At 25.2% G+C, this 17232-nt stretch overlaps 1 protein-coding gene across 10 annotated transcripts in view; it reads left to right on the top strand.

Annotated features, from left to right (window-relative positions):
* Nucleotides 1-1579: 1579 nt before the first annotated feature.
* LOC130672164 (SH3 and multiple ankyrin repeat domains protein 2-like) overlaps nucleotides 1580-17232 on the top strand; it is a 216854-nt gene continuing 201201 nt past the window's right edge. For all 10 annotated transcript variants that reach the window (XM_057476527.1, XM_057476525.1, XM_057476526.1 and 7 more), the window contains exon 1: nucleotides 1580-1950. The gene's annotated coding sequence lies outside the window, so the exon portion shown is untranslated. The remainder of the gene's footprint in view (nucleotides 1951-17232) is intronic.

Here is a 17232-nt window from a genome sequence, read left to right as displayed (position 1 = left end):
AGTGACATTCAAAATTTATTTAATTTAAAAAAATTAAAAATTCTTAATTAATTATTTGTGTAATAAATTATTTTTTAATTTAAAATTTACCGCTCTATTAAATTGAATCTTTAACAATTATTCCACGATTGCTTATAAAAAAAATTATTTCAAAATTCCCGCGAAAAAGTCCATAATTTAAAATTTTCAAAATTTTTCCTTTCAATTTAAATTGTTTACAAAAAAAAAAAAAAATTGTCTGTTGTCTGTTGATATTTCGCTGTCATGCATCAAAATTTCAATTAAGAAATTTTGAATAAAAAAATGTCGTCTTAATTCATCCCTATAAATTTTTAAATGAACAATAATATTTTAATTTTTAAAAATACATTTTAATGATTCGTTGTATTAAAAACTCTTTACTATACTATTTATTTAAAATTTTATAATTTTTCTAACCTTACAATTGTCATAAGATCGAAAAAATATATGTCCATACAAAAAATATATGATACTGAAGTTAACAGACAATTAGCAATTTTCAGATTTTTTTTTTCAACAAATTAATTAAAAAAAAAAAACTAAAAATATGCACATGTAGAAAATAAAAACAATAACAAGTGCAATTATTTAAAAAATTTTTTATGACACTGAAGTTAGCAGACGTCTAATAATTTTTGAATTTTTTTAAAAACTATAAATCAAAAAAAAAAAAAATATTAAAAAAAATTGCACCTATAGCTTTTTTAATTTTCTACATGTGTATATTTTTAGTTTTTTTCTTTTTTGTAATTTATCCGTTGAAAACAAATCCGAAAATAGTTAATTGTCATGAGTATGAATGTAGCAGATACAAGACAATTTTTAAATGACAAATAAACGAATGAAATGATTAAAAATAAATAAAATGCACATACTGATTTTCAAATTTTACAGATGTGCATTTTTACAGATGTGCATTTTTTAAATTTTATTCGATTTACATTTAATTCTTATTTCAAAACTTTTTAAATTTACAATTGCCAGCTACTTCACACTCATCTAATTGTCTGCCAACTTCAGGATCATTTTTAAAAATTTATCGTTTAAAATCGATTGAAAAAAATCGAAGTATCGAAATATCGATTTAAAAAAATCCAAATATTATTAGACGTCGGCTAAATTCAGTGTCATAAAGTATACCCAATTAAATAATTAATTAACGTACAATAAAACAATAAAAATGATTTAAAAAATATAATCTTATTGAATTTCATCACTTTAATCTCTCTCTATTAATAACTAAACAAACTAATCACTTAAAGTATCAATATTGTTTACTATTTTAAAAGCTATCATATTTCACACAATAAAACTCTTGATAATTATAGACGAGATCAAATAAATTTTTTTAATTATCACTCATATCTTAATTCATAATTTCAGTGATAATTAAAAACATATATATTCATAATAATAATAATATAAAAAATCTAAATAAAAATAATAAATAATTCAAATTTCTGAATTTGAATTCGAACGCTACGCGGCGTTGCAGTCGCGCACTGGGTAGCCAGCCACCACGAACTCCCGCTTCCTCTGGCATCAGTCTCGTACGCGACTTCTTACTGTGAAGGTCTTTCCATATATATTATTATTATTATTATTAATATTTACTATCACTTGTTCTCGTGCTATAAAACAACATTGATTAAATAACATACGTATGTATGTATATATACATACATATACATTTAAACATAAGTTATAAGTTTGTGTATCGAATTTAAATAAGTGACAAAGGTGTTGTGTTACAAATAATTTAAATTAAAATTTTAAATAATAAATAAAATAATTATTTAGTTTTTTAAATTATTGTCAGTAACTGATAATAAATAAATAATTTAAATATTAAATTAAGTGAAAGTTAAGGTGCATAAACTTAATTTATTTTACTGACGATAATTATTTATTCATCGGACTTCAATTGTGGTGAGTAAATTTTAATTCTATTTTTTTTTCTATGATCCTGAAGTTAGTCTACAGTTGAAAAATTTTAGATTTTTTGTTTTTCAACAATTCAACTAAAAAAAAAAAATGCACAAGTAGAAAATTAAAAAATCTCAGCGCGATTTTTTAAAATATTTAAAATATTTTTTTTTTTTATAATTTATCGTTTTGAAAAAAATCAAAAAATTATTAGACGTCGGCTGACTTCGGAATCGTTTTATTTTATTGGATAAAAAAATTTTTTTTTTTGTCAAGAAAATAATGGTATGCAAAATAATATTTACATTTGTTATCTTAAATACACGTTGATTAGAAAGGCATTATGTTGATAACGGAAAACAGTTATGTGTAAATTGTTATTTTATATATGTATATATATATACATTTCTTCTTTTTTTCTTACTAAATATGGATACGAGTTGATAAATCGTTTTGAGTCAGGTCAGGTAAAAAATATATATAAGAAGCTGGATGTGATAAAAAAAAGTATTTTAAATATATCAATTATTTTATTTTATAAATATATGGTATTTATATTTGTTTTTTTTTTGCGCGCTAATTTGAATCTTGAAGGTGCATGATGTTGATAATACTGATGAACACGTGATGATTTTCCTTTACAATCCGACAACAGGTTTAATAGACATGATAGTTAGCTTATGTAACCTTAAAGGTTAAAGATAGTGACCCGCGGCTTTTTTTTATCAACTTACGTTACTAGTATTTTGCTTTTACACAAAAACTTTTTAGCGATAATATTTTTATGAGTGAATTTAGCTGACGATTGTCAATTTTACAATTTTAGAATGAATGTGAATGAAGCAGATATCAGACAACTTATAAATTTTAAATAAATAAATTAAAATAATGAAATTTAAAAAAATGCGCGTACTGATTTTTCAATTATCTATTTTTTAATTTTTACTCTCCTTATATTCTATATATTTATTTTTAAATTTTAAAAATTTGTTGACAATTTTATGATCGTGAAGTTGACAGTTATCTGAAAATTTTTAAACTTTTGAAATAATAAATTGAAATTTTTATAAAATAAAAATAAAAAAATGCATGTACAGACACTTCAAAATTCAGTACATTTTTTTTTTATTTTATTATTTAATTTTTTTATATGTAATTCAAAAATTGTCGTATGTCAGCGACATTAACACTCATTAGAATAAATAAATAAAACGTAAGTAGAAAAAAATTAAAATACGCGTATTTAGAATGATCCTGGTTAGCAGACAATTTGTAATTTTCCGATTTTTGTTCCAACAAATCAATTACAAAAAAACAAAAACTAAAAAAATGCACATGTAGAAAATTTAAAAAACTACAAGTGCAATTTTTTCAAATATTTGTTTTTTTACAACTTATCTTTTTCAAAAAAATCCAAAAATTATTAGACGTCGGCTAACTTCAGTATCATGTATTTAGATGAATAAAAAATAAAAACGCGCGTTTTCTTCAATTTAACTATTTTTTATTTATTTATTTAATTATTTAAGATTTATTGTCTCATGTCTGCTACATTCACACTCATAATATTTTGTGATTCTGAAAGTAGTAGACAATTAACAACTTTCGGATTTTTTTTTCAACTAATCAATTACAAAAAAAAAAATAAAAACTAAGAAAATGCACTTGTAGAAAATTTGAAAATCAAGGTGCAGATTTTTAAATATTTTTTTTTTTATAATTTATTGTTTTGAATAAAATTCAAAAATTATTAGATGTCAGCTAACTTCAGTATCGTAATATTTTTCACTATGGAAAATTATTATTGTTACTGAATAAACATTGAGTAATATGTATATAAATATATACATGTGTTATTATTATATTTATATTTATACAGTATACTTAGTGTAGATATCTAGATACAATAGCACAGAACTATTTAAATTACTGACAAATTTTATTTCATTAATAATGAAGAGTGTGAATGTCTGACGATTGTCAATTTTTTAAATTTTTGAATAAATAAATTAAATGTAAGTCGAATTAAAATTTAAAAATGCGTATCAAGATTATAACAAAATAAGTACGCGCTTTTTTTCAAATTTCAATGACTCATAAATAAGAATATTTTTGATATTTTATTTATCACAAGATAAAGAAAATATTTTAATTCATAGGCTAGGGCGGGAATCTTTAGTCAATAATTATAAATTCAAATTGGAAATTCGTATGAAATAAAAGTTACATTTAAATTTGTAGTTAAAAAAATATGAGTGTTTGTCTGATGTCTGCTACATTCACACTCATAAAAAAATAGGGTAGACTATGAGTAGAAAAAAAATTAAGTTCGTAATTTATTGACTCATCTTAAGTAATTATTTCAATCATTTAGTCATTTTTTTTTTTTTTTTTCAAAAATTATGTCATCTGTTGACAGAAAAAAATTAATACTTATTTTTATTATCTCATTTATGGTCATGAAAAACAAACGATTTTTAAATTACAAAATGACGATTTTTAGTGTAAATAAAATTTTTAAAATAATAATAAATACTTGAGACAAAAACATATTTTTTTATTGATTATCAATAAAGTAAATTTTTGAATAAATATTTTTTTTCGTGTAGTAGAGGTTACATTTTCATTGTGTTCCATTAAATAATCATAGAAAATGCATAATTGATGTAATTTTCACTTTAATATACTGAGGGCGTGTTTTAATTATAGTATTGATTAATTAAGTGCCCAAGCTGAACAATTTATAAATTAATGGTGAATAACTTATGACACTAGTCGCATAAAAAATCCTGTTTGATAATTATTAATTTAAAATGCTTTTAAATTATTAAAATTATTTATTTAAAATTTTTTTAAAAATGTATTTAGAAAAAAACAATTTTTTTTTCTTTGCACAATTGTTTGGTTTTATGGCCCCATTAAATTATTCTTATATTATATCAATATATCCATTGTTCAAAATTTCCATTTATGTTTCAAAATCAATTTTAAAGGGTTGGTTTTTTTTTTTAAATTAACGCTTGCGTTGAAAAAATTTCCTACATTGAAATAATTATTTTTTCATTGAAAAAATTCATGATTGAACTTTTTTTTTCAAATTTAAAATTGCAATTTATTCGTTGCCGCTACAATTTATTTGAAAAATATGATCACATATTTATAGAAAAATATTTGCGCACTAAATTACCCCAGTGATGAGTCACTTGTTTAAAAGATATCATGAAATCCGATAGATTTTCATACATTTCGTAAAAATAAATGAATCCTATGAGGAATTCCATGGGCCTTAGTCACACAACTATGAAAATCTATTGTTTTTTTTTTCTACTTAGGGTCTATTTGGTAAATGCGGAACTTTATTTTTATTAATAGTTAAAAAATTTAATTTTTTTTATCTATATAAGAAGATTATGATTAAACTATCAAAGATATGACAAAAATGTACTGAGATTAAATTATAGGAAACTAAATTTTCTATAAAAAAGTATCCATTCAATTTTTTAATAAAGTCAATAATTATCCATATTTCAATCTTAAACTCAAAATTCTCAAACCAATCGATGATACTGCAGTTAGCCGTCTAATAATTTTTGGATTTTCTCCAAAACCATAAATTATAAAATAAAAAATTAAAAAAAAATTGCACCTGTAGTTTTTTAAATTTCCTACACATTTTTTTATTTTTTTTTTTTCGGTAATTAACTTGTAAAAAAAAAATCCGGAAATTTTTGTCTACTAACTTCAGGATCACAATAATAATAAATTTTTATACTATCGTCTTTGAAAAAAAGCCATGAATGTCTTTATGTACAGAAAAATTAAAAAACTTTCACTTTCTAATTCACACATACAGATTTAAATTAAATTTTCGCATCGAACGGATTCATTCCCCCACAATTATTACATTTTTAATTTCCTCTATTTAAAAAATAATTCATAATTGAAAATATTTATTGAGCGATAGTTGAACTAAAAAGTTAAATATTTAGGACATTGTGTGAAAATAAATATAGACGTGTTAAGACATGTGGTAGACATCAGGTTTTAGTTTTTTAGAGTATAGTTATATGAGAAAAGAAAACAATCAAGCCCGTCGAATTTATATTTTAGAGGATCAGTCAAACCGCCTAAGCAACAGTCATATATTTTAGTGGGTTCCTTCAAGGCCATCAGGACACGAAAGAAGTTTCTTCCTTCCTTTTTCGTCTCTAGTCTATACTACATACATCCACACATATATATATGTATATACATATGCATGCATTGGAACTTGACCTGACTTGTTCATATTCTTCTACTCCCTTTTGGCCTTTCATTTGAAATTCTTGCGCACGTGTATGTGTCCATACATGACTAATCAATCAATCTTACATTGATGATTTCCTATACATATAACAGTAACTGTTATACATTATATATGTTATAATTTATAGGATCGTATTTAATATTAGAGAAATAACTTGTTTCATTATAATGATTTCTTCTCTCCAATCAATCAACATTCACGATCAATTAAAAATATAATTTACATTTTAATTTAGAAATTTTCTATTCTTTTTTTTTTTTTAACAAATAATTTAAAAGGTGAAAGTGTTAGTTTAATTATTATTACAAATAGTTAATGAGCCAAGTTAGTGACACCTTGGGAAAAAATTTTAAGTACATAGATATTTAGAAATCTAAAAAAAAAAAAAAAACACTCATCCTGTACTGACATACTACCGTTATCTGTTAATTATTTTTTCTAGAATGAGTATGTACTTAAACTTATCAAAAATCTATCAGTTCGTCGAATAACTCAATAATATATTTTTCATATCACGTATCGCGTAAACAGAATTACGAATCAACTAATTTATAAATTTTTATCACGTCTGCCGTTATCAGATTCTTCGAAGATATTAAAATTATTCATTGACGTGAGAAAATATGGCGGTAAAAAAAGTTTATTTAAATTTTGATATTAATAATGAAAGTGAAAAAAATTTTTGACATGGGACATAAATATTAATTACAATAAAAGACCTTGGGTTGGATGTTTTTATTAAAATGAAAATTCAAAAGTTGGTTCGTTGGATAAGTAATTCAAATTTTAGCGAAAGCTTTCGCTGTTTCTTTTGTCTTTCGTTAGTCGTTTGTAACTCGTTTGTTACGAGAGAACGAACATGTCGAGGGTGCCACACGCCTTACTCTTCGTATAATATGTATATGTGACAATGTATACATATATATATTTTACTTGCTCTTCGCTATTCTACTCTCAAGTTATCGCCCTCTTTCATTTACATTTTGAAACACAACTCTCAGACCAAAACATATACGCAATACAAGGTACTCGAGGGTGCAATTTGAATTTGAAAGGGTATGCGCTCTGTACTCTACGCATTTCATAAATATATATGTAACACACATTCATATATATGTATACATATGTACTTTTTTTTTTTAATAATAAGGTATGGAAAGATACTCAGACAATTGAGAATTGAGAAGTAATTCTCAACATCTCAGTACATTATTTATTTAACACAAAGTAATGACGTTATATATATAGGGTACATTCCAAAATCACTTTTGTAAATATATAAGAGCATTGTTTTGAATTTTTTCAAAAATCGGTTAATAATTTTATTTAATCTCCAGAAATTTTTTTTTTCACCCTTTTTAGAGGGTGCCCAATTTGCCCGCGAAAATAATTTTTTTTTAACTGCAATTGAAAATTTTTTCTATTTACTTTGAATTTCATTAAAAAAAAAAATATATTTAGCGTATTTGAGCTCTGGAAAACTTCGTATTTTTTTAAGTAGCCCGTTTTGCCCCCATATGTATAACTGATATTTTGCTACATTTTTTTAGACTCACTATTAGACATTTAGAAAACATTGACAAAAAATTTTTAAAGTATAGTCCATTAGTTAAAATTTTGAAGTCACTCAAATTTTCATAACCACGAAAAAATTGATAACTGAAATTTTAATAGTTTGTAATATATTTTTGCATTTAAAATTAGTATTTAAATACTATTAAAAGTTTTCAATCGAGTTTTATAGCGCGAGTTGAATAATTCAAATTCAAAAGTTTAAAGCATTTGAAAGAAAAATAAAAATTAATCAAGATAATTTTGCCAGTTGAAAATTCCATGTTCTACGATATTTTATAAAATTTTTATGATCAGAAATACTAAAAAAAATTTGTAGAAAAAAAAAATATTAATAAATTGGATACATCAATTTTTTGTCAGTTATTGAAAAATTTTAAGCGGCTTTTCTAAAATCTATGAAAGAACAGTCACAAAAATAAATTTTTTTTTCATAGATATATATATTTTTTTTTACTGAAAAATAAATGAATAAATTTTTACATGTGTAATTATACGAAATAAATTAAAATCTAATTATATTAATTTTTGAATTATTTTTACAAGACATTAATCGTCATTCAAGTATAATAATACGTAAATATAAATGATAAATAAATGTTTTGAATGATATATATCGCACATTTAAAAGATAAGTTCCAGTTGTCTGGTTTAAGTACAAAAAAAAAAAAAAATCCTAAAAAAAGGTAAAAAAAAAAAAAAGTAAAGTGAGATATAGTCTCGATCTCGAATGAATGTGTGGCAATGCGAGAGTCGTTGAAGCACGTATATTATAAGTGCGTGGCATGCACATATCGTACGTAGTTCTTGTCCATAGACTGGCGCAAACAATCTGGAAAAGGGGTTCTCAATAATATTATATAGCTCCAGGGCTTTAATACTCTCTTTATGCTCCCCATATCCGATGCCGATCCCAGTAGTATTTTGGTCAAAATCAATATACGTTGCTGTCCCTTTGCTGACGTTAACACCAACTTTATCCGTACTAAACTTAAGCTTTCAAAGCATTTACCTTTTTTTATTCCCAGTATTGTATTGCAATCATTTTTATTTATATCTTAAATATATCTCATAAATAAATCCATGTAAAAAAAGATCGTTACAAAAATATTCAAAAAAAGTTCATAAACAGTGAAATTTCAAATTTGAGAAAATTCTGGACTTTGTGTTGATCATTTTTGGAACTTCAAAAAAATTCAAGATAAAAAATTTCAATTTCTAGATCTCGTTCTCGAAAAGTTTTTATAGTCAAAAAAACGCGCGTCATTAGTTTTGACTTTTTTTTTTAGTTTTCGTACCAGTAAAATTTTCCGGTCGAATTATTTTTGTTTAAAAAATTCAAAAAAATACTCGGTTGAAAATTTTAACTTTTGAATTTTTCAATGTTCAAAAAATGATCAATTCAAAGTTCCGAGCTCTTTTTGGAACATTTTTTTTTTTACATGGAAAAATATTGTTGCTATAATTTGAAAATTTTAATCCTCAAAAACATATATTTTTTATATTTGTTATTTGATATAAATAAATTCAGTACAGTTTTTAAATAGAATGAATGATAGAACTCATGAATGAATTTATTTATTTATTATTTTTTTTTAAATTTGAAATAAAGTATTAATATTTTAGTTATTGAGCTTTTCCATTATGTATTGTTGTAAATTATAATAGAAATACACACTATATGCGTTGACGTTGGAACTGTTTCAGCCAATCACAATAGAGTATAATACAATATAAAATAATTAAATCGATACTCGAGTTTGTTGTCTAATAATTAACAGAGTAGGTCGCTGATGATTATGTTTACCTGACAAATAATTTGAAATATTATGTTTGTATATATGATAAAAGTATTTTATATATATCACAAAGTAAATACAGATATATAAAATGAAAATTTAATTTTGATTAAAGTGTATTGAAGTAAAAATTCATTTTTTGATGGTTCAAAAAAATAATTTGAAGAAACAAAAATTTCCAGATCTTTTTTTATGAATTTCTGGATTTGGGCTTTCGGCCAGCCGTGATATTGAGAACCATTTTCGTACCAGTGTACCTGATAGTACATCAGTGTTAGTTTACAGAAAAAGTTGTATTCAATAATAAATTTTATTGAAGCATTTATCACTGACAAAATATCATCTAGATAAATAAATTTTTCAGAAAATAAATTTTATTTATTCACGCAAGCGGAAATTTTTATTCAAATTTTTTCATATTCAACATTGAGATAAAAAATAACTTTTAGAAATATTACGTATTTTCCTCTTACAAGATATTACGCTATTGGAAATTTTTAATCTGATATATTTTTGGTACAAAAATTAAAGATTTTATTCAAAATCATTTTTTTAGTCGAAGAAATCCGGGTTTAGTTCGAAATTTGCTGATATTTTTTTGAAAGAGTGTAAATAAATTTTGATTTTCTTCTATCGGAAAAATTATTCTTAAACTTGGGTATTAAGTTAATAATGTAATAATTTTTAATGATTATAGAAAGAAATTTTGTTTTTACGAAGGTCATTTTTCTATCAGTGAACGTTATCTTTACACTAATGCATAAATATCTTTGAACTGATTTTCTTCTTTTACTTTTATCGTGATTTTTTTTGTAACATCTCCAAAAACTAGAAAAAAGAAATCACGATTTTACCGTATCACAAAATCTCAATTTTCGTGTTACGAGGGTTCGAAAAGTAAAATATATGCCATCGTATCACTTTAAAACTTCAACGAAGCATTTTACAGTTTTCAAACTCACATAACACTAAAAATATATTGATTTCGCAACACATATTTCTAATTTCCCGCTATAAAAATTGAAAATTTCCAATACAGGGAAAGTTGTTGGTTCCGGTCCGATTTTCTAAAATCGAGTTTTCATCGTTGGCGTTTCGAAATTCTAATAGGAAACTATTTTCAGATGGACCTCCGTGTGTGTGTGTGTGTGTGTGTGTGCGTCTGTGTGTGTCAATTCATTTTTTTCGTACGATATCAAAGTTTGAGGTTCAAAATTCAATCAAAGCCAAGTTTCAAAAAGTATTTTCGATTTTCGTACTTATTTTATGTACCTGAAGATCGAAACGTTTTTTACGCAACGAAAATGAAAATAATTCATGAAATTTGTGTCTAAAGGTGACTTAAGAGGTAGTTGAGGGGTGGCCTGTCATTTTCGGGTGACGTGTGAAACATTTCCGAAACCTAGATCTAGTAGATTTTTTACTTTTTCCTTATTTTCGTTCTGCGAAAAATGTTTCGATCTTTAGGTACATCTTATTTTTTGTTCCAAGCGTTTCTTTCAAAAATTAGTATATTTCTTTTTATCATAAATTAAGTAAGAGAAATATTTCATTTATAAAAGTTTTATAAAGCTATTTTCTTAAAGATATTGTTTAGCTTTCATACTTTATATATAAATAATCACCCCAATTTTTGAAAGCAATTAATCTACCCTCCCTTTGACGCGTTTCGATGTTATTGCTGCCGCAGTTAGGGCAAATCCAGGGTATTGGAGTAAGGATGTTTCTATATAAGGTAGTTAAGGACAACGAACGCTCCCTCAGATTACTACACGAAGTAGCTGACTCAATAATATATAGCTATAACTTTCGCTTTACTGCAGTGAAAGCGCACTATATATTATATATAGTCAGATATATTTTAAGCCCAACAGCAAAGCTTACAATCTAACAGCGCGCTTACAAGCTCGTGAGCTCATGATCCTCCTGATACCAAGTGTTATACATTTTAATTAATACCGCGATTACGTAATTAACAATTTACTCTATATTACAAAGAATAAAAATTATCAAGTTAAAAATGAATAATTAATTTTTAAATTGCTCTGATATTTGATTTTTCTTCAAGTAGATTTCATAGTTTATTTAGTCAGCTAGCCTAGCTATTTTATTTGTTCTCTCGACAACTTACGCATACAACAGATCGATCTCTTTGTGTGTGTATAGTTTTTTATCTCTTTTTTCAGTAGTATGTGCGCTGGTGAACCTGCAGTTCGTTCACTTGTCTGGGTATAAAGAGGGGTCGTTGCTCGATTCCGGGGTAAATTTACGTACGTCGTCCAATACTGGGCAATTCGCTTCCGCAGAATGTCGCGACGAGAGACCGACATAAACAGTTAAACTTTATTTTTTTTTTATTACAACTTTAGTTACTTTGGCTGACAAATGATAAGCTCTTAAACTTTTACCTCCTTGAGCTATCAATACGTAATACTAAAAACTTTTTTTTACCAAACTTTACCGACAATTTTTATTCAAGTGTATTCATAATGTCATATTTTGTAATTTACTGCTATTCCTTGGTGAATTATTGGGTTAACTTTTTACTAAGAAATTTATGAACTAAAAATTTTTATTTATTTTGGTAATTTGAATTTTTTTTTCAATTATAAGTCAAAATTAGTTTTTTTGATTGTTTTAAAATTAAGCCAAGCTTTTAAATGTGTACATACTCTCTTGAAATGAATCAGTGAAAAGTATTTCGGCTGTATAAGACTTTATATTTATATATATATATGTGTTGCACAACTTAATGGCGAAGCTATAAAATGTGTTCTACTAACGGTTACTCGATCCCAGCTGATTCACTCGCGTAAAAATCATATTTACACTCGTTCAAATATACTCAAGTAAATTAAAATTTGTGTCATTTGAAAGATAATTTATTAAGTAATAGAAAGAACACAACTCTAAGTCAATTTTCGAATAGTAATCATTAGGGCCAGAATATTTGCGTTAATTAAAAAATAATTACTAATTAGTGGTGTGAAATTTTTTATATTACAGGGAAAATATTGGTCTTATTAAAAAATTTTTCAAACGAAAGTTGTAGGAAATTTAATTTTCTAAAAAAAATGTCTCTTATAATTTTTTCTTAGGACTAATAAGAAAGCCGTAATTTCAAAAATAAGATTTTCATAATTAACAAAATTTTGAATCATTCATTATGAATCTTAATTTTTGAATTACGGTGAAAATATTGATCGTATAAAAAAATCATAAGAGACATTATTTTTAGAAAATTAAATTTCCTACAACTTTTGTTCAAAAACTTTTTTAATAAGACCAATTTTTTCGCTGTACTATCAAAAATCATTCAAATTTTCTTTGTTCAATTATAATTTATAAGAACTTAATACTGACAATTCATCAAAATAAATTTAGCTGCCATTTTTTTATAGGAGCGCCATCTATTGATTACTTTTTACACTCGACTTTTTTTTTTATCCTCATTTTCGTTTAAAAAAAAGTTTTTTACTGTTGAATGAGCAACTGAGTTGTGCATGTTTCGATTTTCCAACTTTTTTTTTTGTTTGGATGTATAATACCGTGTAAATATAATATTGCATGCATAACTTCGGAATTAATCTAAAGTATGCACATCGATCTCCCTTGTCCCCTAGTTTTTGTTACTTTGTTATACTCTTCTATTCACGGAAAAAAATGATGCTCAAAATTTTAATAGTTTGTAGTTTATTTTTGACTTAAAATTAGTATATTTGTATACTAATGTCAAACCAGGATCATTATATATTACAAAGTGGCTATTATTTATATTAAAATTTGGTACACATAGAAGAGCAAAAATTAGTAAACGTACATATTAATATATAAAGATATATACTGAAAGTTGGAATCTATTTATAAGAAAAAGTGGTATCCACGGATACTAAAAATTAAAGAAATCTATAGTAAAAAGTGGTAGCCACATACACTAAGAATTAAAAAACGTTTACAAGAAAAAGTGGTATCCAAGGATACTAAAAATTAAAAACATCTATAGTAAAAAGTGGTATCCACATATACTAAGAATTAAAAAACGTTTACAAGAAAAAGTGGTATCCAAGGATACTAAAAATTAAAAACATCTATAGTAAAAAGTGGTATCCACATATACTAAGAACTAAAAAACGTTTACAAGAAAAAGTGGTATCCAAGGATACTAAAAAGTAAAAACATCTATAGTAAAAAGTGGTATCCACATATACTAAGAACTAAAAAATATTTACAAAAAAAAGTGGTATCCACGGATACTAAAAATTAAAAATAAAAGATTCAAATTTTTGCTATCCACAATGTAAAAAAGTAGTATTTACAAATACTAAAAATTTAAAATAGGAAACTTGTTATCAGTAAATGAAGATACCAAAATTTATTATTTAAATATTAAGGAGATTCTTAGACGGTGCCCTCCACCATTAAAAAATCCTCGATGACCTTGACCTGTCATAATTGTATTAAAATTTGATTGTTTAAGAAAAAACTACAGTATTTATAAAAAAAGGACAACGTAGTTCCAATTTCGGTAAATTATATAATTTTTTAAAAATTACTTCCAGTTCTTATCAATAATAATGAAACAAACATCATAACTTAGTCTTAAATTTTTTAAACAAATTTTATATAACTCTTAATTGAAAACACCTGTAAGTAATTCTTTATAAACTATATACTTTATCAAAACGATATACTTTAGCAAAATTGTACTTGTGTTATCCTCTTTAAAATTAATGTTTTTTTTTCAATTAATTAATAAAATTTTAATACGATTATTACAGCTTGATGACATTGAATATTTTTAAAGAGTGGGAAGGGGTCCCATCTAAGAATCACCTCAAAATAATCGAAACATGTTTATCAAAACTTATTATTAATAAAGAAAAAGTAGTATCTACATATACTAAATAATAATCAATTAATTTCAGGTACCTAACAAATAGAATACCAAAAATTGTAATTTTTTTTTTTATTCATTAATATTTAATAATTTGTTTAATTAATATCAACTATAACATAAATTTCAACAAAACAAAAAAAAAGACATTTTTTTTCTATGTCAAGAAAAAAAATAAAAAGCGAACAGCTTCCTTGTTCGCTTGTTAGTCTTATCTGGTAGGTTTTTTTTACCTGAAATTATCTGACTACTTTATAATGAAAAAAAATATCAGGTATTCGTTATAAATTTAATAAATTTTTATTAATAAATTTGATAAATAAAATAAATAATCAATGACTTACAATGACAATGAAGTACATAATAATACAAAGTAATAATAAATAAGAAACAGGTAATGTTTACTAAACAACAAGATAATCTATAATTATAACGATACAATCAAAACTTGCATTCAAAACCATCTTTTAGCTACATATTTTTTACCATCGTTTAAACGCGTTTCATACGTGATAATAGTATGACGCAATTCTTTCCATGGAAAATATTTTAATGCAACATTTGAATCTTCACAAACTTCAAAACTTTGAAGATGATTATTAAAACATGTGGTCAGTTGTCTTGTCAATACAAGAAGTTTATAAAATGGATGTATAATTATATAATCAACAAAAAAAAAGTCAGGGCCATTTTCAGATGCAGACATTAAAACCAATCCGGGTTTTAAAGTCTCGCCATCAAATGTAACCCACTCTACTGTGGATATTTCATCCGATGAAAAATTAAACTTTTTATAATATTGCAAATTTATAACTTTTATTATTTTACTTGGACCTGTCGTAAATTCTTGATAAATTGGGGGTTGCAAAAAATCATAATTTAATGATAATGAACTTTTTAAAGCTAGGGTGTAAAATATATTTTTTCTACTAATTGAAATTAGAGCTGATGTTTTTATTGGCCGATGTTTACGTTCAAACGACATCCCCCCTATATGGCAGACAGGTCCCATTAATCGCATAACTCGAGGATAATGCAGTAAAAAGTGATGCTTCGGTTTGAATGAATTGGGGAATAATTTCTGTAGCAGAATTAAATAATCAGAAATTAAACCGTCAAGTATATCCTCAGATCCAAACTGACAAAATTTTTCTGTAGTGAAAAGAACGATTTGTTGTAATAAAATTATTAGTTGCCAATGCTCACATTCTGGCGGAACTAAATGACCTATTATCATAGGCAAATTTCGGATTAGAGTAAGCATTTCTGATGCAGTCATGATACACCGTCCACTTTTTAAATGAGAATCTAAGAGTTTAGGGGGTTTATTTTTTGTGTCATTTAGTTTATAATTAAAACCTTGGATTAGTGAATTAAGATCGTGAAAAGAAAAAAAAGGGTTTTCTTTAGATATAAAATATGAAAAAATTTTACTCAAATCGTATTGGCAAACACCCTCTAATAAGTCGTGCATAAAATCTACTACAACATTATCTATAAAATGAAAATCATTCAAATCTTTAAATTGACTAGGTTTCGATACACCTGTTAAGGTTATATTATTTAAAAGAAGATCCTTGTCATAACTATCTTTAGTTCTAAGTTCACATTCAGATTCACTGTATATCATGTTTATATCTTTTCGTTGTGTTTTACAAAAACGACAAAAAAATGTTGCTTGAAAGCTTTCAGCTAATCCAAACATTTGATGGAGTCCTAAGTTGTCGCCTGTTATAGTGATGAGTTTAAAAAATATCTTTTTAGGCACATTATCCACGGTTACTGTGATTCCTTCACTTTCTAAATTATTTAATTGGTCTACAGCGGGCTTAAAAGCATCTGGATTATTAGTATCAAACGAATTAAAAATTCCAAATAAAAAAATATTCGATAATTTTGACTGTAATTCTGGTGTGAGACAAGGTATTTTTAAATACAGAGCACCGCATTTTTGAGTACCTTTATGGCTACCTAACGGATTATTTATTTCAAACTCGTCGAAAAATAAAATTAATGGTAATATAAATTTGTCTCCAAAGTTTTTCATTTTTTCTTTCCACAGTTGCCCTTGAATTACATTAAAAATTATATTTGAACTACTGTACAGAAAATTAACATAGTTTACAACTTTATGATATATTTGTGGTAGGCTAAAAAATTTTGTTAATACTTGATTCATCGGTATATATTGTGCTGTTATTGGTATTTGTTTAATGACTTGTGTACCACGAATATTTCTAAAATCAGAGTAAAAGCCGATATTATGACTGTACGGTTTAATTAATGTACCTTTATCAACAAAGTATTGGAAGTGTTTGTGCTCCGTATCAAAATTTTGAAAAGGATTTTGAAGTTTGTCAAACATATTTTTAATATCAGTTAATATTAATGAATCTTCACCTAATAATTCTAATCTTGACAAAACTTTGGTACGCAATATATTTATAGCCTGACCGGATAAAAAAAGTGTAAAATCATTTATAAGCATTTGAATACGCTTTCTTGGTAAATCTGTTATGCTGTACCATTTAGCAATCATAAGTGTTATTATAAGATTTAAACTACTTTCAAAATTAAGACCATCGTAAGAATTCTGTGCAAAATCATCCCTTTCGGTTTCTTTAAAATAATCTGTATTCGAATTGTCATCAAAATCATCATCATCGTCGATGTCGTCATAGATAACATTAGAATTTTTATCAAGGTCATCTTCA

The sequence above is a fragment of the Microplitis mediator genome, chromosome 7, assembly GCF_029852145.1.
Source record: "Microplitis mediator isolate UGA2020A chromosome 7, iyMicMedi2.1, whole genome shotgun sequence".
Lineage (NCBI taxonomy): Eukaryota > Metazoa > Arthropoda > Insecta > Hymenoptera > Braconidae > Microplitis > Microplitis mediator.
The sequence above is the reverse complement of the archived record's forward strand: the minus strand, read 5'-3'. Positions and strand labels throughout refer to the sequence as shown.